General features: G+C 43.7%; 1 pseudogene; it reads left to right on the forward strand.

Moving 5' to 3' along the window:
- The first annotated feature begins 8,930 nt into the window (after positions 1-8,930).
- On the forward strand, positions 8,931-9,049 carry LOC135108757 (5S ribosomal RNA; annotated as a pseudogene).
- Positions 9,050-24,160: the final 15,111 nt, after the last annotated feature.

The raw sequence follows: 24,160 nt of genomic DNA on the forward strand, positions 1-24,160 counted from the left end.
CCTTGAGCTTGCCGGCAATGCCGCCCGTGACAACAAGAAGACTCGCATCATCCCACGTCACCTGCAGCTGGCCATCCGCAACGACGAGGAACTTAACAAGCTCCTCTCCGGAGTCACCATTGCACAGGGTGGCGTGCTGCCCAACATTCAGGCCGTGCTCCTTCCCAAGAAGACTGAGAAGAAGTAAATAAAGGGCCTCCCTCCCCTTCAGCCAATATCACCATCAATCCGGCTCCTCTTCGGAGCCACACGTTCAAACATCTAGAGAGTTGTGTAGACTATACTGGTATATCAATAATAAGCAAGTAGTGTATTTATTTTCGAGTTAGTTATTTGTTATTATTATTATTATTATTTAGTCAGGCACGCAAGTGACCGAGAATAAATATGTATACTATATTTCTACTAATGTACCTGCTGTGTGTCACAGTGGAGAGTTGATTAGATGTGTTGCCTATTGTGATATGTTGAGCGTCTTTTTCATCTCAATGTATATTTTGTTTTATGAGAAACTGAGAACGATGAGGGGCGTGATCATTGAAATAAGTCAATGATAATAATAATAATAATAATAATAATAATAATAATAATAATAATAATAATAATGATAATAATAATAATAATAATAATAATAATGATAATAATAATAATACTTGGAGAAGACCTGATGAAGTGAGAAAGATGGTTATAATTAATAATGGTTTCTTTTCTTAGCTCAGATAGTGATAGTGAACATGGTTATGAGAAAGTAGTAGTAATAATAGTAGTCTATGGTCCTTCTTTCTTTTCATGTTTGTGGACCTTAAAAAGGTCCGGGAGATGATGTTATTCAATGATGATAATGCAAGCTGAATAGCTGGCACCATCTCAATAATGGAGCGATTTAACCACCAAATCCGTACAGGGTACGGCCCTGACGCTTGAGGGCGTAGACAACGTCCATGGCAGTAACGGTCTTACGCTTGGCGTGCTCGGTATAGGTGACAGCATCCCTGATAACGTTCTCAAGGAACACCTTGAGCACCCCACGAGTCTCCTCGTAGATGAGACCAGAGATGCGCTTGACGCCACCTCGGCGAGCTAGACGACGGATAGCAGGCTTGGTGATTCCCTGGATGTTATCACGCAGAACCTTACGGTGACGCTTGGCGCCTCCCTTTCCAAGACCCTTGCCTCCCTTGCCGCGGCCAGTCATGGTGATGAGAGCTGCTAGTACGACGTCCGAACGGTCTAACAGGAAGCTCACGAATGTGCCTCAAAATAACATAACATAACAAAGAGAGAAAAGATGGGGAGGGAGAAGTGGGGATAGTGGGAAGAATAGGGGGGTGATAAGAAGGGAATTGTAGGAGGAGAAATAGTCACTGGGGCTTAACCCAGGCGCAATTTGAATTAGGAAGGACATCTTTTTTTTTTTTTTTTTTTTTTTTTTTTTTTTTTTAGCGTGTTATATTCATTCTAAGATGGCAAGGGAGACAAGGTCCTTATCGGGGAAAGCAGGAGAGTCCGCCACCAACCGAGCAAGCCAAGCCCAAAACAGCCACGGCAACGGACGCCGCCCACGCACCCAAAACACCAGGCCAAACCACGCACAAGTTAGGGGCCAGACTATCCAGAGCCTGCATTATCAGGATGTGAAAGAGGAGTGAAGGACAGTCAGAGTAAAAAAGGGTTTTTTTGTGTTTTTTATTGGTTCAAAGAAGGACAGAGGAAGAAGTACATCCGTATAGCGGAGGGACCTACAGTTTTACGTGGGTTCCGAACCACGGATAGTAGTAGAGTGATTTGGTGATGGGCGGGATATTTATTGTGTGATGTAATGTGGTGGGTGAAAAAGCGGTGTCGGTCCTTTCATCTCGTGTCCTGTGACTTGTCCTGCAAAAAGGCCAACCTGCTAAAAAAAAAAAAAAAAAAAAAAGAGAGAATATAAAAAATGTCGTGGTATTATGTGCATGGGGAGGGTGAGGATGGTTTGTGATAATGATTGACGTGATTGTAGGATGTGCAATGACAGAGGCTCGAAAAGGCTCCCTCACCGCAACGAGGGGTCAAATCTAATACCATCTGCTTGCACGCGGTAAGTCGCCGGTGGTGGGGGGTGAATGGAGATTCCTGCATGGATGCTTCCAGGGCCCCGCCCCACCATCTCTTGACTACCTTACTACCCAGCTCTGGCCGCACCAAACTACCTCTGTGGGGGGGGGGTGAAGTGGCTTCCACTGAATAGTGTGGTTGCCGTCCCCACCATCAGTGCTGGCCGCTCCATAACTGCCACGGGGGGTACCACTACCGGAACGTCATGCCAACGGCCGGGGGCCCCATTGCCGTGGCGTCAGTGGGAGAAGTGCGGTTCGTGCTATCCTCTTTCATCTGAAAGTGGTCTGGTGTCCCTTTGAGAACCTAGGCTGCGAGACGGAAAAATAATGCATAAAAAAACACAAAAATATGAATAAAAAACCATAAGACAAAATATATAAAAAAACCACTAGGTGTTGGCACGCGAGCCCACTCCTTCGGTCAGAGGCATGGAATGTTAATGGTGGTGTGTTTTGTCGCATCTTTTTCCCGGGAGCGGTCCGGTGCCTCCTTGGGACCTAGGCTGCGAGACAGAAAGATAATGCATAAAATAAACAAAAGATGAATACAAAGCCATAAGACAAAAAATATGAAAAAACCACTAGGTGTAGGCACACGGGCTCGCCCCACGTGAACGAGAGTGCGACGATGATTCCACTCAGACACCTTGAGTAGTAGAGAAGATTAGAGAAAGAGAGAGAAAGAGAGAGAGAGAGAGAGAGAGAGAGAGAGAGAGAGAGAGAGAGAGAGAGAGAGAGAGAGAGAGAGAGAGAGAGAGAGAGAGAGTGAAAGAGAGAGTGAAGGAGTCCGTTATTTAGAAAATGGGGTCAGGAGGCACAGTGGGAGGGTCAAGGAGGTTGCAGTGTGGGAGGTGACGGAAAGCTGGGGGAAGGTTGGTTATGAAATTGTATGTGTTTGTGTGTCTGTCAGAAAATGAGGTTAGCTGTTTGTTGAGTCTGTTGTAGTGTGTTATGTTAACAGGAGGGATGTTGGACTCCTCATGAGTAGAGAGAGAGGACCGAAAGTCGAACCATTTCGTTCCAAGGGCGAAACGAATTGCTCGATTCTGGACCCTCTGAAGTTTTGAGAGGTTAGTGGGAGCGGAAAGAGAGAGTGCAAGAGGGCAATAGGTTAAAAGGGGGAGAATAAAAGCTTTGAAGAGGTGTAGTTTTGTTTTCGTGTTGCTGTCGCGAAATCTTTCGAGGTTGCTCAAGGCCACGGCGGCTAAAGCAGCTTTTTGGTTTATATGTATGTTGAATTTGAGGTGCTTGTCGATGGTGAGGCCAAGCACTTTGTTGTTGTTACTGATGGGGATTGGGTTGGGGTGTGGAACAATGTTGTTCAATGAGATTTGGCGAGGCTGACTTTTTTTTATGTTAAAGTAGGTGACTTTAGATTTTTCGGGATGGGAGAGGATTCGCCATTTCATCTCCCATAGGCTAGTCGCCGTCAGTTCCCGTTGAATTTTGTCTGTGAGGAGATCTAACGACCTGGCTCGAGCCAATTGCGTTACATCGTCCGCGTATTGAATGGTTAATGAATCATTATGAACTGGAGGGGGCATGTCAGCTGTATACATGTTGAAAAGGGTGGGGGACAGTACAGAGCCTTGTGGGACTCCAGCCTGAGGGGAAAAGGATGTTGAAAAGGTGCCCTGATGACAGATTCTTGTCCGTCTCTCTACCAGAAAACTACATAGTATGCGTTGCGTTAGGGGGGGAAGGTTGAAGTTGTTGCAAATTTTGTGTTTTAAGCCTGCGTGCCAAACAGTGTCAAATGCTTTTTTGACATCTTTTGTTACAAGGGCTGCTCTGAAATAGGGCTTATTGAAATTTAAGTATGCAACTATGCTGTTTAGAGCGTCCTCGGTTGAGGCGTTCCTCCGGAAGCCGAACTGCTGTGGTGCCAGCAGCTCGTTACCTTCGAGGAACGCTCTCAATCTTAAATTGATGAGGCGTTCAAAGGTTTTTCCGAGAATTTCAAGGAGGCTAATGGGGCGATAGTTTTCTGGTAAGTGGGAGTTTTTTCCGGGCTTAGCAATGAGGGTGATGTTTGAAATTTTGAATGCCTTAGGAAAGTATCCAGAGGCAAGGCAGGCGTTGAAAATCTCCGTCAGGCTGGATATAGTTTCTTGGGGAAGGTTCCGCACCATGGGCCAGGTGACTCCTGAGGGGCCATGGGCTCGCCGCGGAGTATGCCTGAGCAACCTGGCGACATCATCCTCCTCAATAGGTGTGGTGAGAGGGTGTTGGGGGTTGAGGCGTATTTTTTGTATAGTGTTATGTGGAATCGTGTTTGCTAGGTTGTGGCGTGCACGATCGATGATGTTGTTTATGTGGGCAATACTGGGCTCGTGGACTGGGAGAGGGTGTGGTTGGAAAGTATTGTGCCAGTGTGTCTTGAAGATGCTGGTGACTTGTTCTGGGTTTGTGATGCGATCCCCGTTCACTAGGAGGTACTCGAATCTTTCCCGCTGGCATCCCCTCAGCCTGTACACCATGTGCCAGAACTGTGTAGGATTACTGCAGCGGGTTCTGTCCATATGGGAGACTAGATTCCTCCAGTGAGCGCTGTGATCTTCCTGTAGGCTATTTGTTATGTGTGTACGAAGGGTGCAAAGATCTCCGTAGATAGGTGTGTGGTTGTGCTTGTTTTTTAAAAAGCGTGTTCTGTAGCACACTAGCAGCCTTTGTGTTCTAATGGAAGGTCGGAAGTCTATATGAATTATATGTTGTTTTGTTGGTATGTGTCTGTTGGCTGATGTCAGAATATTGTTGTGTAACGTCTCTAAGGCACTGTCTATGTCTGTGTAGGGTTGGCCTTCGAGCTGTGTTGGTTGGTGTAAGTCTGTGAGTGTTTTCTTGAAGCTCTCCCAGTCGGCGGAGCGGTAGTCGGAGACAGGTGGGGATGGGGTGGATATGGGATTGGAGGATATTTTGAGGATTAGGGGAACGTGGTCAGAACCACAGAGTGGTCCATGGGAGATATAGTGGTGGAAAAGTAGGGATTGCCGATTGGAGAGGATGAGATCTGGCCTGCCATTCCCATTGTGCGTAAAGCATGTGGGGAAGTCAGGTCCAAGGAAACGGAGGCGTTTCAGTTGTGTTAGTTGAAGGAGTTCGTGTCCGTGTTGGTTGTTGTTTGAGTGTTTGAAGGCGGTGTGTTTGGCGTTTAGGTCTGCAAGTATGTAGACCGGGATATTTGTGTGATTGAAAAGATTGTTGAGGCTGGTGAGTGGGAGCCCAGTTTTTGGTCTGCTGTATGTGGTGGCAATGAGAAATTGCCCATGTTGTGTTTCGATCTTGGTGGCCAGGAAGTGGGCTGAGGGCCAGTTGGTTATGTGTATGTGTTTGATGGTACATTTTACCATGAGAGCTACGCCGTCATGATGCGTACCTGTTGTGTAGCGTGTGTTGTAGCCATATAGTTTTATGGGTTTTGGTGGTGAACCTGTGTGGTTGAGGAGGACGATGTCTGGATCGATCGATCGAATTGCTTCTGAAATATGGTGTCTGTTATTCCAGAAACCGCGACAGTTTAATTGTATTATTGTGAGCATGATTTAAGTGTTTTTTTATGTGTTTTTTTTACCCCTCGACGCGGTTCGTGTAGAGGGGGGGGAGGGTTGGGGCACTGTCGCTAGGTGTCGCTTTGTTTCAGTCTTTTTTGTGGTGTTAGTGGTGTTGGCAGTAGTGGTGGTAGAGGTAGAGGTAGATCGTGGTGGAGAGGGCTTTTGGGGCTGCGATTCCCCACAAGCTGAGTCCTCTTCAATAACCAATTCCCCAGGTGAAGGGGGACTAGCGTTATTAGGTGTGGTGTGTTCAGGTTCTTGGAGTGTGAGTGTTGGGGCGTGTGTTTCCTCATTTTGTTCTGGGTAGTTTTGTTTGAAGTGTTCTTGGTTTGTCTGGTGGAAGTGTGGTGGAAGTTTTATTGTGGGGCAGCCATTGTACTCAAGCAAGGAGTTCATTGTTTCTGCCTGTTTTTTTAGATCACCAAATGAGGTTTGGATTGAATATTTTATTATAATTTCTGCAAGCAGAAGTTTCTCGGTGTTTGTGTTTGTATTTTTTGGTGTGAGAGAGTAGGGTGTGGTGGCTTGGGCGTAGGAAGTGGTTGGCTGAGGAGTGGTCTGTGGTGAGTTTTGTTGTTTTTGGTGAGCGCGTTTTATTTGGCATTTAAAGGAAACGGCAGTGTGTTCGCCGTTGCAATTCGCGCATTTTATGGTGGAGGCCTGGCAATTCCTATAATCGTGGCCCCTAGCTGCACACTTGGAGCACACTTGTTCTGTTTCTTTGCACTGGTTTGTGCGGTGGCTGAATTGATAACACTTGTAGCACTGGGTGACTGGGAGGTATTCTTCTATGTTAATATTGTATGAGGGCACTATTTGAGAAAATAGCTTAATGCCTTTGTTTTTTAAAAGTTCGGCCTGTTGTTTTGAGCGTAGTTTAATCTTCAGCATATGGACTTTTGGGATGATGAGTAGTTCGTCAATCTGTGTATCATTCTTTTCCTGGATTTCAGTCAGGAGGTTGTCGTTGGTCTTTTTTAAGATGTACTCGTCTACTCGCCGGGCAAGGATCGTTCGAGCCGATTTTTGCTCCGGAGACTCGACGAGCTCGAAGCCAAGAAGTTTTAAGTTTTCGGTCGCTTGGTGAGACGTGTGGTTATCACGGTCCGCGTCATTAGCTAAACCGATAATGATGTAGGGGCCAGATTTGAAGCATTTCGTGTGGGGGACCTGGGTTCTGGAAAAGAAAGCATTGCTAAGGTCAGCAGGGATGTTAGCAGTTTTTATTTTGTATCTTATAGTCCGGTCAGGGGGGCGTGGGAAGGCCATCCCGTCATGGGGCGGGGCCCTATGACGATTATAGCCTTGTAGAGGTGGCGCTACAGCCTTGTGGCGCTACAGCCTTATGAGTGCTACAACCACGAGTACCTATAACAACCTATTGTTGTTTCCTATCGTCCTAGTGCCCTATATCCCGAGGGGGATCCTAGCTGGAGGGAAGGAAGCCCTAAATATCTGACCCTGAGGTAGGGTTTGTACTCTGCCGAAGATTCTCCAGGCTGCTCTGGCCAGCACTGGAGGCCCCGGTGGCTAGAGAGCGCGGAAAAGGCTTGCCTAAGGCCCAGTCCTGACTCTGTTGCCGGTACGAAGAGAGGAAGAGAAGAAGTAGGAGGAACAGAGTTGGCGCAAGTCACTTATACCAGGTGAGTTGCTGCAGTCTTCCAGCGATACCCTTAGGTGAGGCTCTCTCCACCAGGCACGTAGGGAAAACCGCGGCGCCTCAAAGCGACTGCCGGGTGTCTATCTGTATCTTTTTTTTTGTAAGCAGGCCAGGGCCTGATTGTTTGGAGGTGAGCTGGGAGCGAAGCTGCTCCTTTCTCGGTGATTCGTGGGCGAGTGTGTGCGCCTTGCCTCCTGTCGGACTTTTCTTAAGCACAGGAGTGAAAGCAGGAGCGGAGCTTGGCGCCGATTGGTTCCTTACGGACCCGGGAGGCGGAGCTTGTATCTCAGCGGCACGGTGAGGGGCGGAGCTTCTTCCTTGAGCGGTGTCTTCCGGTTGGCTGGCTGCTGCTAGCTGGGAGTGCTGGAACTGGGAGATCCTTCTCCTTCAACAGCTGGAGGTAGAATGTTGCCTCAAAATAACATAACATAACAAAGAGAGAAAAGATGGGGAGGGAGAAGTGGGGATAGTGGGAAGAATAGGGGGGTGATAAGAAGGGAATTGTAGTAGGAGAAATAGTCACTGGGGCTTAACCCAGGCGCAATTTCAATGAGGAAGGACATCTTTTTTTTTTTTTTTTTTTTTTTTTTTTTTTTTTTTTACGTGTTATATTCATGCTAAGATGGCAAGGGGGACAAGGTCTTTATCGGGGAGGGTTTTTCCCTCCCTTGATGATAAAACAATGCAATAAGGCAAGCAGAAAAGAAAAACAAATAATAAAATGCTTCCATTGACAAATAAAGCATCTCTCTCTCTCTCTCTCTCTCTCTCTCTCTCTCTCTCTCTCTTTCTCTGTGTGTGTATATATATATATATATATATATATATATATATATATATATATATATATATATATATATATATATATATATATATATATATATATATCCTTATTATTCTTTTCATAGATTCTTTTCAAGATCAACGAGGTTAAGCAACGGCTCTGGGCAAAACGTGGATGGGTGACTACACAAGCTTCATCCCGCAACTGGATCAGGATCACGGGTCCCCGTCCCAGCCAGTTCTGTGATTGGCCCAGACATTCCTGGGCCGAGAGCACACTTAACTACTGCTACCACCTCACATCATCATTGTTCTTAATAATAAATTCTTCTTCTTCTTCTTCTCCTTATCATTATTACTATACAAATAATAATGATAATGATAATAAATTAATAATAATAATAATAAGAAGAAGAAGAAGAAGAAGAAAAAGAAGAAGAAGAAGAAGAAGAAGAAGAAGAAGAAGAAGAAGAAGAAGAAAAAGAGGAAGAAAATAATAATAAGAATAAAAATAAAATAAAATAATTATAATAAAAAATAAATAAATAAATGAAAATATAATATTAAAAGAAGAAAAACAAGAAGAAGGAGAAGAAGAAGAAGAAGAAGAAGAAGAAGAAGAAGAAGAAGAAGAAGAAGAAGAAGAAGAAGAAGAAGAAGAAGAAGAAGCAGAAGAAAAAAAAAAATAAGAAGAAGAAGATTAAGAAGAAGAAGAAGAAGAAGAAGAAGAAGATGAAGAAGAAGAAGAAGAAGATGAAGAAGAAAAAAGAGAAACAGAAGAAGAACAAGAAGAAGAAGATAGTGTAATCTTCTAATAGTCGGAAACTCAAGCTCACCAAGGCCAACGACCACACAACGTTGAATACACCGCTCCTCGTCTGATCAGCGAAAAAAAGCAACGTTGGTTCCGGTTAGTACTTGGATGGGTAACCGCCTGGGAACACCATATGTTGTTGGCATTCCAACATTTTTTTTTACTTATTCATTCATCATTTTGCATTTTTTTTTTACCTCGCTTAATGCAATAAGGCAAGCAAAAAAATAAAATAAATAGATAAATAAAATACTTACAAATACTTACATAAAAGGATCTCTCTCTCTCTCTCTCTCTCTCTCTCTCTCTCTCTCTCTCTCTCTCTCTCTCTCTCTCTCTCTCTCTCTCTCTCTCTCTCTCTCTCTCTCGCTCTCTTTTATTATTAATTCTCATTCACGGTGTTATTCTTGTTGTTGTTGTTGTTGTTGTTGTTGCTGTTGTTGTTGTTGTTGTTGTTGTTGTTGTTGTTGTTGTTGTTGTCGTTATTGTTGTTCTTGTTGTTGTTGTTGTTGTTGTTGTTGTTGTAGTTGTTGTTTTTATTGTTTTTCTTTTTCATCTAAAGTTTCTTTATTTTTATAGTATTAACATTATTATTTTAATATTGCTGTTATTAATATTATTATTACTACTATTCTTCTTCTTCTTCTTCTTTTTCTTCTTCTTCTTCTTCTTGTTTTTTTTTCTACTTCTTCTTCTTCCTCTTCTTCTTCTTCTTCTTCTTCTTCTTCTTCTTCTTCTTCTTCTTCTTCTTCTTCTTCTTCTTCTTATAATTATAATTATTATTATTATTATTATTATCATTATTATTATTAATTTTCTAAATTTCTTATTCCATTTATTTCATTTTTTTCAACTAATATAAATTATCATATGTTTTTATATTTTAAAGATTTGTGTTATATATTCATGGATTTTTTTTTATTTATTTATCTACTTATTTTTATTATTACTATTATTATTTATTTATTTATTAAATTTAACCTAACCTAACCTAACATAATGTAACATTACCTAAACTACCCTAAACTAACCCAAACTTAACATAACCTAAATTAGCTTAACCTAACTTTGTTGTTGCTGTTGTTGTTGTTGTTGTTGTTGTTGTTGCTGTTGTTGTTTTTCTTCCTCCTTTCTTTTTATTGTTGTTCCTAACCTAACCTAAGTTAACTTCACCTAACCTGACTAACCTAATCTAACTTAAATTAACATTACCTAACCTAATGTAACCAAACTTCACCTAAATGAACCTAACCTATAATATCCTAAATTAACCTAACCTAAATTAAGCAAAGCTGGCCTAACCTAACCTAACATAACCTAACTTAACCTAACCTAACCTAACATAACGTAACATCACCTAAACTACCCTAAACTAACACTAACAACCTAACCTAAATTAACCTAACCTAACCTAACTTAACCTGACCTGACCTAATCTAACCTAACTTCGCCTTACTTGAATTACATTCAAGTATCGATCAGTCAGTGGAGCCGAGGCTTGCTGGTTTTTCCCATCCTTCACAACCCAACCGACACATATACACACACACACATTCTCTCTCTCTCTCTCTCTCTCTCTCTCTCTCTCTCTCTCTCTCTCTCTCTCTCTCTCTCTCTCTCTCTCTCTCTCTCTCTCTCTAACTCCCTTCGTGATTTCTGGCATCTAGCCAAAAAGTATCTCCAATAACTTTGCTGCTTCTTCTTTCCCTACTCTATTTCAACCAGATGGCACCACTGCTATCGCATCTATTTCTAAAGCTGAAATCTTTGCTCAAACCTTTGCTAAAAATTCTACATTGGACGATTCTGGGCTTGTTCCTCCCTCTCCTCCACCCTCTGACAACTTCATGCCACCTATTAAAATTCTTCGCAATGATGTTTTCCATGCCCTCGCTGGCCTAAACCCTCGGAAGGCTTATGGACCGGATGGGGTCCCTCCTATTGTTCTCCGAAACAATGCCTCCATGCTTGCACCTTGCCTATTCAAATTCTTTCAGCTCTGTCTGTCAACACTACCTTTCCTTCTTGCTGGAAGTTTACTTACATTCAACCTGTTCCTAAAAAGGGTGACCGTTCTAATCCCTCAAACTACCATCCTATTGCTTTAATTTCCTGCCTATCTAAAGTTTTTGAATCTATCTTCAACAGGAAGATTCTTAAACATCTATCACTCCACAACCTTCTATCTGATCGCCAGTATGGGTTCCGTCAAGGCCGCTCTACTGGTGATCTTCTGGCTTTCCTTACTGAGTCTTGGTCATCCTCTTTTAGAGATTTTGGTGAAACTTTTGCTGTTGCCTTGGACATAATTATCAAAAGCTTTTGATAGAGTCTGGCACAAAGCTTTGATTTCCAAACTACCCTCCTACGGTTTCTATCCTTCTCTCTGTTTACTTCATCTCAAGTTTCCTTTTTGACCGTTCTATTGCTGCTGTGGTAGACGGTCACTGTTCTTCTCCTAAATCAATTAACAGTGGTGTTCCTCAGGGTTCTGTCCTGTCACCCACTCTCTTCTTATTATTCATTAATGATCTTCTAAACCAAACTTCTTGTCCTATCCACTCCTACGCTGAAGATACCACCCTGCACTTTTCCACGTCTTTTCATAGACGTCCAACCCTTCAGGAGGTAAACATATCACGCAGGGAAGCCACAGAACGCCTGACTTCTGATCTTTCTAAAATTTCTCATTGGGGCAGAACAAACTTGATATTGTTCAATGCCTCAAAAAATCAATTCCTCCATCTATCAACTCGACACAACCTTCCAGACAACTATCCCCTCTTCTTCAATGACACTCAACTGTCCCCCTCTTCTACATTGAACATCCTCGGTCTGTCCTTTACTTATAATCTGAACTGGAAACTTCACATCTCATCTCTAGCTAAAACAGCTTTTATGAAGTTAGGTGTTCTGAGACGTCTCCGCCAGTTTTTCTCACCCCCCCAGCTGCTAACTCTGTACAAGGGCCTTATCCGTCCATGTATGGAGTATGCTTCACATGTCTGAGGGGGGTTCCACTCATACTGCTTTTCTAGACAGGGTGGAATCAAAAGCTTTTCGTCTCATCAACTCCTCTCCTCTAACTGACTGTCTTCAGCTTCTCTCTCACCGCCGCAATGTTGCATATCTAGCTGTCTTCTACCGCTATTTTCATGCTAACTGCTCTTCTGATCTTGCTAACTGCATGCCTCCCCTCCTTCCGTGGCCTCGCTGCACAAGACTTTCTTCTTTCTCTCACCTCTATTCTGTCCACTTCTCTAACGCAAGAGTTAACTAGTATTCTCAATCATTCATCCCTTTCTCTGGTAAACTCTGGAACTCCCTGCCTGCTTCCGTATTTCCACCTTCCTATGACTTGAATTCCTTCAAGAGGGAGGTTTCAAGACACTTATTCATCATTTTTTGACCACTGCTTTGACCCCTGTATGGGACTGGCATTTCAGTGGGCATTTTTTTTATTACATTTTTGTTGCCCTTGGCCAGTGTCCTTCCTACATAAAAAAAAAAAAAAAAATAGTAGTAGTAGTAGCAGTAGTAGTAGTAGTAGTAGTAGTAGTAGTAATGCTATTTTTCATATATTTAGTAATTTTATTTTTCATATTATTATTTATATTTATATTTTTTGTTTTGTTTTGACATTCATACGAATGCTATAAAGGTGAAGCATAGAAATTTATTTGATTAATTAATTAATTTATATATCTATTTATTTTGATTTTTTAAATTAATTAATTTATTTATTTTTATTATTATTATTTTTTTTTTTTATGTCTCTATGATAAGCAAAGCATTATAGAATTTATGAAAGCACATATCCTCTAGAGTCTTGCCCTACAAAAGATTCTGTAAAGTAAAAAATAAAGGGAATAAGTGTCAGTGACGTTTGATGAATAGAGGAAGGCGTGGCAGAAATTACCATAAAACGTATATAAATGAAAATTTATCTTCCTCGTATTTTCCAACTTGCGTTTGCTTCTTGAAAATTTAACTGGGTGGGTCATATAGCAGACATATTGTTCTTTCCTCCATTGTAGTTTGTTTCCAGCAAGCCCCCTAAATAAAGTTTCTGTTTTTTTTTTTTTTTTTTTTTTTTTTTTTAAAGAAATGAGGAATTACATTCTAACGCTGATCACTGAGCGGAGCGTAGACGAGCTGCTATCCTCAAGGACGTTACCTCTCTCTCTCTCTCTCTCTCTCTAAATAAGACTTTAAATAAAAAGAATATATATATATATATATATATATATATATATATATATATATATATATATATATATATATATATATATATATATATATATATATATATATATATATATATATATATATATATATATATATATATACTCGTATATACATATATATATATTAAAAGACAATGAATATCCTCTGGGGAAGGGGTGACAATCCTTATTTAACCCTTAATTTCAGTTGAATTTTGACAAGTCTACGTTAAAATGTTTCCATTTTTCTGCAGTGATAAAGAAACGTAGAGGGTTAGCTAATATATTTAATTGTTAATTGTATCTTTTTTTCTTTCTTTTTTTCATTTATTCTTTTATTAATTTTTCTTTTCATTGCTTAATTATGCATTAAGCCGACACTGCAGGTTACAATTGCAGATATTGCAAGTATTTTTGACACAATACAAGTACATCCAGCTAAACTATTGCTACAGTATAGAGAGAGTATTTCGATTACATACCTTATTCTTCATCTTCTTTTCTTCTTTTTTTTTTTTTTTAATAAATATAATAATAAATAAATAAGTAAATAGGTATTGTCAAATGAAATCGTCGAGATTACGCAGGGGTTTCGGGCAATACTTGGATGGGTGACTACACAAGCCTCATCTGTCTGAAAAAATAAATAAATAAATAAAAAAAATAAGAATAAGAATAGGGAGAATGAACGAAAATTTTAAGTAATAAAGATAACAGTAAGAATTATTATAACAAGAATAAGAAAAATTACAATAAAGGAATATAAAAAAAAAGAAAGAAAGCATCCCATGTCTTTCTTCCTAATTGTCATAGAAGGGTGAATTCTTTTGTATATTTTCCAACATTTCCAATACAACGATATGAATGGGGGAAGAAAGAATAAGAATAATAGAAAGAAGGCCTCCCAACACCTAGTTCTCCGGTCTTGGCCAATTAGCTAACGGCGGGATCAGCGCAGTTAAGCAGGGGGTCCTCGAAGAACTTGGATGGGTGACCACAAAAGCCTCATCTCTCTGAGAATAGAAAAAAATAGCAATAAGAATGAGGAGAATGAACGAAAAACGAAAATAATAAAATAACAATAACAACTATAATAAAAAAAAGAAGATTAGGAATAAAAAGAACAAAAATAAGGGAAAAAAGTAATAATATATCTCTCTTGCTAATTGTCGTAGAATTATGAATGAAGGGTTAATTTTAGTGCATATTTTCCAACATTTTCAGCACAACAATGCAACAACAATACAGGAAAGAATAAGAATAAGAGAAATAAGCCCTCCCAACACCTTGTTCTCCGCTCTTGACCAATCAGCTGACGGCGGGATCAGCAAGGTTAAGCAGGGGGTCCGGGCAGAACTTGGATGGGTGACCGCACAAGCCTCATCTCTCTAAAAGTAGGATAAATAAGAATAAGATAAGGAAGAATAATAAAAAAAAATGAAAATAATAAAGATAACAATATTAATTATGACAAGAATAAGAAAAAAATAGAATAAAAAGAATGAAAAAAATAAGAATATCACAACTTTCTTGCTAATTGTCTTAGAATTTTAAATGACATGTCAGTTCTGCTGTATATTTTCCAAGATTTGTTATGAATGAGGGAAGAAAGAATAAGAATAAGAATAAGAATAAGAACAAAATGAATTAGACTAACAATAATGATCACATCTTTCATGCGGTGACTGCGTGGGCGATGAGCCTCACTGGACGTTTCTGACCAATCACAAGGCAGGGTTGGAGTCGTCGGGCCCACCCGATTCATATATAAAGGGATTTTGTGGGAAGCGCGGGCAGACTCAGCTGAGTGTTCGTTGTGAGTTGTTGTTACCACAACTATGGCACGTACCAAGCAAACGGCTCGCAAGTCCACTGGTGGCAAGGCGCCCCGCAAGCAGCTTGCTACAAAGGCAGCTCGCAAGTCTGCTCCAGCCACTGGAGGTGTCAAGAAACCCCACCGTTACAGGCCTGGAACCGTTGCTCTCCGTGAGATCCGCCGTTATCAGAAGAGCACTGAGCTGCTTATCAGGAAACTGCCTTTCCAGCGCCTGGTGCGTGAAATTGCTCAGGATTTCAAGACTGACCTCCGCTTCCAGTCCTCTGCTGTCATGGCTCTCCAGGAAGCTTCCGAGGCTTACCTCGTGGGTCTGTTTGAGGATACCAACCTGTGCGCCATCCATGCCAAGCGCGTGACTATCATGCCAAAGGACATCCAACTGGCTCGTCGCATCCGTGGCGAGCGTGCCTAAGAAGTCATCCACGAATGATCTTCATAACAGCAATATCTAGGCCCTTTTTAGGGCCAAACATCTCTTTCATTAAAGAATTTTCATAGACAATCTGTTTGGTTTTGTGGAAGAAAATATTTATTTTCCATCTTTCAGTATCAGGTATCGACTTTCAACTCAATATCCTTCCCCCCTTTTTTTTTTTTTATATTATTATTATTATTCCCTCTTCCATGGCCATATCTCTTTCACTTGGGAGAATTTTTATCTTTCTTTATCTCTATTTTTTTTTTATCTTTTCTTTATCTCCACAGAATAATAATCACGATAATAATAAGCATAATAATAATAATAATAATAATAATAATAATAATAATAATAATAATGATACAATAATTATTATAATAATAATCATAATAAAAACAACAATATTAATATTATTAATAATGATAATAATAATAATAATAATAATAATAATAATAATAATAATAATATTAATAATAATAACAATAATTATAATAATAATGCATTTGTCTATATCGTATCTTTTTTCCTTTTCAAGTGTGGCTCCAATGGAGCCGGGTATTATTTTATACTGGCAGCAGTATACTGGCCGCCTGTTTACTTGGAGGAGGTATACTTGGTAACAGCCTTGGTGCCTTCAGAAACAGCGTGTTTTGCCAGTTCACCAGGCAGAAGAAGACGGACAGCGGTCTGGATTTCCCGGCTGGTGATGGTGGAGCGCTTGTTATAGTGTGCCAGGCGGGATGCCTCGGCAGCGATGCGCTCGAAAATGTCATTCACGAACGAGTTCATGATTGACATGGCCTTGGAGGACACGCCAGTGTCTGGGTGGACTTGCTTGAGCACCTTGTAGATGTAGATGGAGTAGCTCTCCTTCCTCCTGCGCTTCTTCTTCTTGTCGCCCTTGGCAATGGCCTTCTGTGCCTTGCCAGCTTTCTTGGCAGCCTTTCCTGATGCTTTGGGAGGCATAGTGTCGCCGTACTGCTGTGAGAACGAGTGTGCGTTTTTTTTTTTTTTTTTTTTTTTTTTTTTTTTTTTTTTTTTTTTTTTACAGAAAGACGGGGAAGAGTAAGAGATTGGACAGATAGAAGAAAAGAAAGAAATTGAAGGAAAGAATTAGAGTAAAAGTTTGTGGGCAGACCACTTTGCTATTCTTATTGTATATATATTGTATTTTATTTTTTTGTGAAGAGGCTGCACTCTTTTATTTTTGTGTGTGTATTAGGCATTTTTATTTCTTTACTATTAATTTTAAGCAAAACCCAGCTAAACCATCATCGTCCCTGTCAAAAAGATTGCTTTATATTTATTCTGTCTTACAGAGGAAGAGTTGAGTTGATACGGGGCCCTGTTCTACCTCTCACCGCTGCCAGATGACCGCTAACAGAGCTGGGCTGCACCACCCCTTGCCGGGGGAGGGGGCCGGCCACGGGAAGCCTCCTTGCTTCTCACTACCGAGCTCAACGCCTCCCACGACCCGGCAACTCAGGGCGCAGTGCAAAGGAAGAACGATCCCATTATCCCCATACCGTAAGTGTTCTTATGTGTTTTTTTGTGTGTTGATTTTAATGTTTTGTTTTTCTTTTCAGGTGTCCGTACTACTGATGTTGGTTTTGCTACAGGTAAGTGTGGTAATCGTATCTACAGGTAAGTGTGTTTCGAATTAATAGTATTTTGGGTTTGGAGTGGCGTCATAGCGACTTAGGCTACTAGGGAAATTTCTGTTGTAATTCTGAATATTCTCTCTGTTTTCTTTGAGTTTAGTTAATGTGTGGTGTTGTAAGTCTTCTAGTCTATCCCATACCCTTTTAGCTCTTTCATGTAGTTTGATGTTTAGTGGTAGCGTTTTTGTGTATTGATGGATTTGCATACTATTCATAGTATATGGGTATCGTTGGTTGATGGCAAATCTTAATGCTTTATTTTGAATTTTTTGTAGTTTGCTGACTTGTGTTTGGCTAAGTGCATGAGTGGGTATTGGTGGGTACTCTAGTATTGGTAGTACTAGAGCCTTCACTAGGTGAATTTTTATCTTTTCTGGCATGTGTTGTAGTCTGTACAGTTTTTTAAGTGCTGCTAAGGCCTTATTATTTCTGTCTTGAATATGTTTGTTATACCCGTTGATTGTAATAAGTAGTCCTAGACATTTACCTTCAGATTTGAATTCTATGGGATCTTCGTCTATAATAAGTGGGTTAGTGATTCTGGCACCAAGGTGTAGAGGAGTGAATTTTGTTAAGTTGGTTTTAATTCTCCATTTTTTCTCGAAATCATTTACTTTCAGTATTTCTCTTTCTGTTTGCCTGTTTAATATGTTTTTAGATTTGCCTTTATATCCAGTGATCTGGGTTATGTCATCAGCGTAGCATATATTTAAATTTCTATCTGATGCTTCCAGATCGTTTGTGAAGATGGTATAGAGTGTTGGCGACAGTACACTCCCTTGTGGAACTCCTGAAGCCAGCTCGAAGGAAGGTCCAATGTAGTTGTCTATTTTTAATGCTGCTGTTCTATCATCAAGGAAGTCACAAAGTAATTTTTCAATAGTGGTAGGAAGTTGCTGATGTAAAATCTTAAACTTTAATCCTATGTGCCAAACTTTGTCGAATGCTTTGGTTACGTCTCTGAATATAATTTGACATTGTCCTCGATCTCCTTTGTTCTGTGCTATTTGTTCAGTTATGATTGCAAGTGCATGTGTTGTGCCTATGCCCTCTCTAAATCCAAACTGGTTATTGTTATATTTATTTTTTAATTCTAGGTGTCTCCTCAGTCTGCTATTGATGATACGTTCTAAAATTTTTCCAGGTACCTCCAGCAGCGATATAGGTCTGTAGTTTTCAGTTTTGTGTGGAGTTTTTCCTTGTTTAGGTATTAACCGGACTATGGCCTTTTTCCATGTGTCAGGAAAATAGCCTGCAGAGATGGTGTTATTATAAATGTGTGTAAGTCTTGTGATGGCTTTATCAGGAAGTGCTTGGAGGATCGTTTTGTTTATCCCACTTTGTCCTGGACTGGATTTCTTAATATTTTTAATCACATTTCCTACTTCCTCAGGTGTTATTTGTGTGTCAAGAGCGCAGGTTCCTAGACGTGATGTGTCAGTGCTATCGTAGGGGGATATTCTGTCTAGGTTGTTTTGTAAAAATTGGTATATTTCTTCACTTTCTTCTTCTTCATCCTCTGCCTCCTCTTCAAATATTTGCGTGTGCGTTTTCAAAGATTCAAAGATTTCAAAGATTTATTTAGAAAAGATGGGTTACAAAAAGAGTGGGGGGAGGTGCGCCTGCCTGGCACACGGTAAGAGAAAGAGAGGAAAAATAGAAATACAGTAGAAGATTAAAAGGTGCCGGGCGGACCGGCCTGCAGCTGTTAAGATGGTGATTGTCACAGGGCAGTACATGAGAGGTGAACGGGTGGAAACCGGAGTTCCCGGAGGAAAACCACCCATACTGCTGTGAAATAGAGGAGAGTGGGGAGGGTTACAATATAGGTACAAATACATACATATATACATATACACATATGCATATATATACATATACATACATATATACACATATACATACACACATACACACACATACATATACACATAAGAAAGGTTATCCATAGGCAGTACAATTAGTTAAGGGTGGAAACCGTAGTATTTATGTTGTCACATATGGTGGAGAGTGACATATCGCACGAAGTCTAGAAGATCTTGCGGCGAGTCTCGTCTTGATAGGTGGTGTCCCGTCGTCCCCTCAAGTGTGTGGGCCCTGGCTCAGCCCCGCTGCCGGGAGCTTCGCACGCTTACCCGGGAGGACGAGTACCCCTTGCTGGGATGAAGGCAGTTATCCCAACAACTCAGGGCGCAGTGGGGAGGGGGGAGGGCACACAGAAGGAACCGCCACTGGTCTGCCGTCGGTGTCACCCGGTGGGGTGACATCAGGCCTGGCAGATCCCGGAAGTGGCTTGGCTCGGTTGAGTCGCTGCTTCGTCACTCGGTGGGAACTACTATCAGCAGTGGAAGGGAGAGGCGCTCGCTCTCTCATCAGTCATCGGCAGCAGCAGGAGGAGAGGGGTAGACATAGCGGCGGCAGATGAACGTGCTGTGGGGAAGGGACACTGAGAGTATCAATGGTACGGATAGAGAAAGGGAGTTCAGAAGGATCAGGGCAGATGGGAATATGGGAGGGGGGTAGGAGGCGGGTGTACAGGAAAGCAGGGACGATGGTAGGGGAAGGGACACAGGAAAGGAACAGAGGAGCTGAAGGTTGGGAGGAGATGGAGATAGGGAATGAAGGCAATAATCAATAGTGCATAAGGAGATTCACAAAACGGAAAGGAGAGCACACATTCACCTGTATCGGGGCTCTGGTGGCGGGTTTTCGAGCCTGAGGAGGCTCCTGGGAAACCAGGCGTGCTGACGGCGAGGGGCTTCCTCGTGCAGAAGTTGTAGCACCCGGTACTGGTCCCACCCCTCGTCGTCCATCCGCTGCCACACCTTGGCTGCCATCTCGTGGAGGCGGACGTTGAGGGCTGGGAGGGACGCGGCCTCGTGAAGCTCGGCCGAGCTGGTGAAATCATCCCATCTGGTGCCGAGAGCGAACCGTAGAGCGCTGTTCTGGACCCTCTGCAATCTGCTAATGGCTGTTGTGGAGAGAGCGTGCAAGGGAACAGGGGGATATGTAAGGATAGGTAAGATTAAGGCTTTGATAAGGTGGAGCTTCAGACCAGTGGCCAAGTCCCGGAACCGGTACAGCCTTGCGAGGGCTTCCTTCGCTCGCGTCACGCGCTGGGACACGTGCGCGGTGTACCCCTTTGAGCTGACGGCCAGGCCCAAAAGAGAGAGCCCCTGGGCCTGAAGCCGACGTCATCCCCGTCCACCAGCAGTGGGGCGGGGGTTTTGGTGGCAATGGGTACAACGGTGAACTTGGCCATGTTGGTCTTGATCCTCCACTCCCCCTCAAAGGAGTTGATGCGGGCGATCTCTCTGCTAGTACGGGCGTTCAGCATCATACTGGAGCGGCCTGGATGGAACACAACCTGAGAAACATCATCAGCATAAAGTACATTAACCCCGGCGCCAGAAGCAGGGCAGTCGCTCGTGTAGATGTTGTAAAGCAACGGCGAGAGCACACTGCCCTGCGGGACTCCGGCGTCAAGGGGGAACTCAGGGCCGAGGTGGCTCTTGACCCTAATTCTTGCAGACCTGTCAGCGAGAAAGTCACATAAGAGGCGCTCGACAGTGCCAGGCAGGCCCAGTTGAAGAATCTTGTACTTCAAGCCCAGGTGCCAGACACGATCAAATGCCTTACTTACGTCACGCAGGACAAGGTTGCATCGAAACTTGTTGGCTTGGTGGACAGCCATAGTCTCGGTGACCAGAGCAATGGCCTGAGCGGTGCCCCTGCCACTGCGGAAGCCGTACTGCGCTGGATGCAGGTGGCAGCCATCCTCCAGGTGAAGGCGAAGCCGCGAGATGATGATCCTCTCCAGTAGCTTCCCCGGTACCTCTAGCAGCGAGATGGGACGGAAACTCTCAGGAAGAGTGGGAGGCTTCCCGGCCTTGGGAATCATCCTCATCTCCGCCTGCTTGAACCCGTCGGGGAAGTACCCAGCAGAGAGTGCAGAGTTAAAGATGGCCTGCAATCTAGAAAGAGCGGACTCTGGAAGATGCGAGAGAATTAGTCTGTTAATCCTACTGCCTCCCGGGGAGGTGGATCTGCCACGTTTGATAGCGGCATAGAGCTCCTGGGAGGAGATGAGGCAGTCTAATTGGGAGTTACCGGTAAGACGAGCAGGATCAGCGTTGCCGTATGGGGAGGTTCTTTGCACGGCGGTGGCCATGTAATCCAGCACGCGGTCGTTGTCGTCGAAATCATTGTCAAAATCATCCCTGTAGACCTGTTTCCAGATGGAGGTGAAAAGACGTTCTTTGCCGTGGTTGGTGTATATTCTGTCCCCTGCGTTATCAATGAGGTAAGTCTCAGTACGTGTCGTTCTACCTGAGAGGCATTTAATTTCCCTCCAAAATTTCCTGGGGTCGCGGTGGTTGGCAGCTAGGCTAGCCAACTTCCTCCCCCAGTGCTCCTTAGCCTCGGTCCGTCGAGATTCTTGCAGTGCAACCTTTACTTGGGTGTACTGCCTATAGTCGTCATACGTCCAGCCTCTCAGCGTTGCTCTGTCCCGCAGTGCCTGAAATTGAATCCGGAGCAACTGCGTGGTCCTGGAAGGCCTCGGAGCTGACCTGATTTTGTAGGTTGTCTGAGGAATGTGGCGGTCTGCCGTGTTCCTCACAGTGGACATCCACATGTCCAAGGCGTCGTCAATTTCTTCTATGGTACCGTAAGTAATGTCAGGTAGGTTGGTCATCAGCAAGTCGTCATCGTCTTTGAAAGCGTCCCAGTCAGTATGTTGAAATTTGAAAGTTCTAGTACAGGGAATAAGTATAGGGGAGGAGGAGATGTCGAGAAGAATAGGGATATGGTCACTAGTAGTGATGGGACCAGGGGATAGAGAATAGTGAAAAAAGTTGGCTCTGTTGGTCAGGACGAGGTCAGGGGAGGAAGAGGAACGATAGCTGTAGTAGGTGGGGAAGAATGGTCCAATGTGTAGAGCAGTGTGTCGCTGTAGGTAATCAACAATGTCTCTCCCTACTTGGTTGGTAGAGGTATAACCTAAGTAAGGGTGCCGGGCATTTAAGTCTCCCAGTAAGAAAACTGGAGTCTGTCTGCGGAAAATACGGAGATAATCTGGGTGGGGTAGGTACGGTCGCCGTGGGGGGAGGTAGCTTGTGGCAAGGAGCAGTGGTCCATCTGAAGTGTTTAGCTCTATTGCAAGAGTCTCGGATAAGTAATCATCCTCAACTTTGTGTTGGATGTGGTGTTTTATAGCTATGGCGACCCCATCATTGAGAGTGTTGCTAGTGTTCTGTTGGTAAACTCTGTAGCCTGGTATTTTAAGTTTTACGTCGTCAGTTAGACCGTGGCTGTTGAGGAGGATTATATCAGGGTCATATTGTCTATATGTGTTACTAAGGTCGTACTTACGGTTGTCCCAGGAGAGAACGTTGTGCTGGATTACACGTAGTCGAGCCATTACTCACGTGCAGCAGGTAATCTGCCCCGAAGGAGGTCAGCAATCACCCGGCGCGGGTGGCTCTTGGCTCTCTCGAAGTCTTCACTGGAGAAGATAGTCCAGGACCTGAGAGATCCTAAGTTGCGCCTGGCATAGTTCAGGATGGCGTCATCCAATTCAGGAGGGCCAGTATGGGGTGTGCGTTTTCTCAGTTGAAAAGTGGTATATATATTAGCGTGCCTACTCAGGATCAGGAGTCGCCACCTCAGCGAGCGTCCTGATTGGTCCAGACGCGCTCTGGGCCGATCTGATCTCGCGTATATATAGCCGTTTTTCCCAAAATTCACTACTGTGGACTGCAAGGTGCTGGATTACCTTGCAGTCCACAGACATCGCACCACTCCGCACCAGGAAGCGGACCCCACGAGGCTGGCGGGTGACTCCCCACTCACCTGTTTCATCTCCCTAGAAGAGCTAAAAGCAGCCATTAGGTCAAGCAAGCCCACCTGCCCTGGCAGCAGTGGGATCAACAGGACAATTCTCGCCCACCTCCCGCCTCCTGCTCTTGCTCGACTCCGGGACATCTTCAACTCTGCCCTGTCGGCAGGTTATTTTCCAGACGGGCTTAAAGAAGCGGAGATGAAGATGATAGCCAAGCCTGGCAAGGCTCTAACACAACCGGACAGCTATCGGCCCATCTCCCTCCTGGAGGTGCCAGGAAAAATGTTCGAGAGGGTCATCGGCAGGAGGCTGCGTGACCACCTGGATGGGGGACACCTGTACAACACGGCACAATATGGTTTCCGTCGGGGAAGAGGCACGACGCACGCCATAGCTGTGGCAACAGAGACTCTGGCACTCCACCAGGCACTGGGACATCGGTGCAACCTAGTACTCAGAGATGTAAGCAAGGCGTTCGACAAAGTGTGGCACTTGGGGCTTAAGTTCAAGGTGCTGCACTTGGGGCTCCCGGGCCCTGTCGAGCGCCTTCTCTGCGACTTTTTGGACGATAGGAGTGCCAGAGTGCGTGTCGGCACCTACAGCGGACCGCCCTTCCCGCTGCAGACAGGGGTGCCACAGGGAAGTGTCCTCTCCCCGACGCTATATACCATATTCACAGGAGACTGTCCTGCCTCCCAGGCAGGAATAAACGTCCAGTATGCGGACGACGTCTCCCAGGTAGTCTTCCATCCAGGAAGGTCGCGCCTGATGCTAAATGCGAGGACCGGGCGGGAAATTACGCGAGTCAGCACGTTCGAGGAAGAATGGAGAATAAGAACAAACATGGCTAAATTCTCAGTCATAGCACCAGCCACGCAGAACCCTGAACTTCTGCTGGTCGATGAGGAAGCCGTCGAGTTCAGCCCCAGCGGGAAACTACTGGGCCTTCACGTCTCAGGGCGAGGGTACTCGGCCCACATCTCCCAGAGGGTGGCGAGGGGCAAGGCTGCCTTGGCCCTCCTCCGACGTTTTCGAGAGCTGGACAGCAAGGTCAAGCTCCACCTGGTCAAGACCATGGTGCTGCCTGTCCTAACGTACCCACCTGTCCCTCTACATGCCCTCACCCAGACTGCCCACCGCCGCCTCCAGAGAGTACAAAATGCTGCACTTCGGTTTGCGGCTGGCGTCCGGTGGGATGATTTCAAGAGCTCTGAATCCCTTCATATGGACTCAGACACCCCCCCGGTCAACATACGTCTACACCAACAAGCG

This window comes from Scylla paramamosain, chromosome 17 (assembly GCF_035594125.1).
Source record: "Scylla paramamosain isolate STU-SP2022 chromosome 17, ASM3559412v1, whole genome shotgun sequence".
Classification (NCBI taxonomy): Eukaryota; Metazoa; Arthropoda; class Malacostraca; order Decapoda; family Portunidae; genus Scylla; species Scylla paramamosain.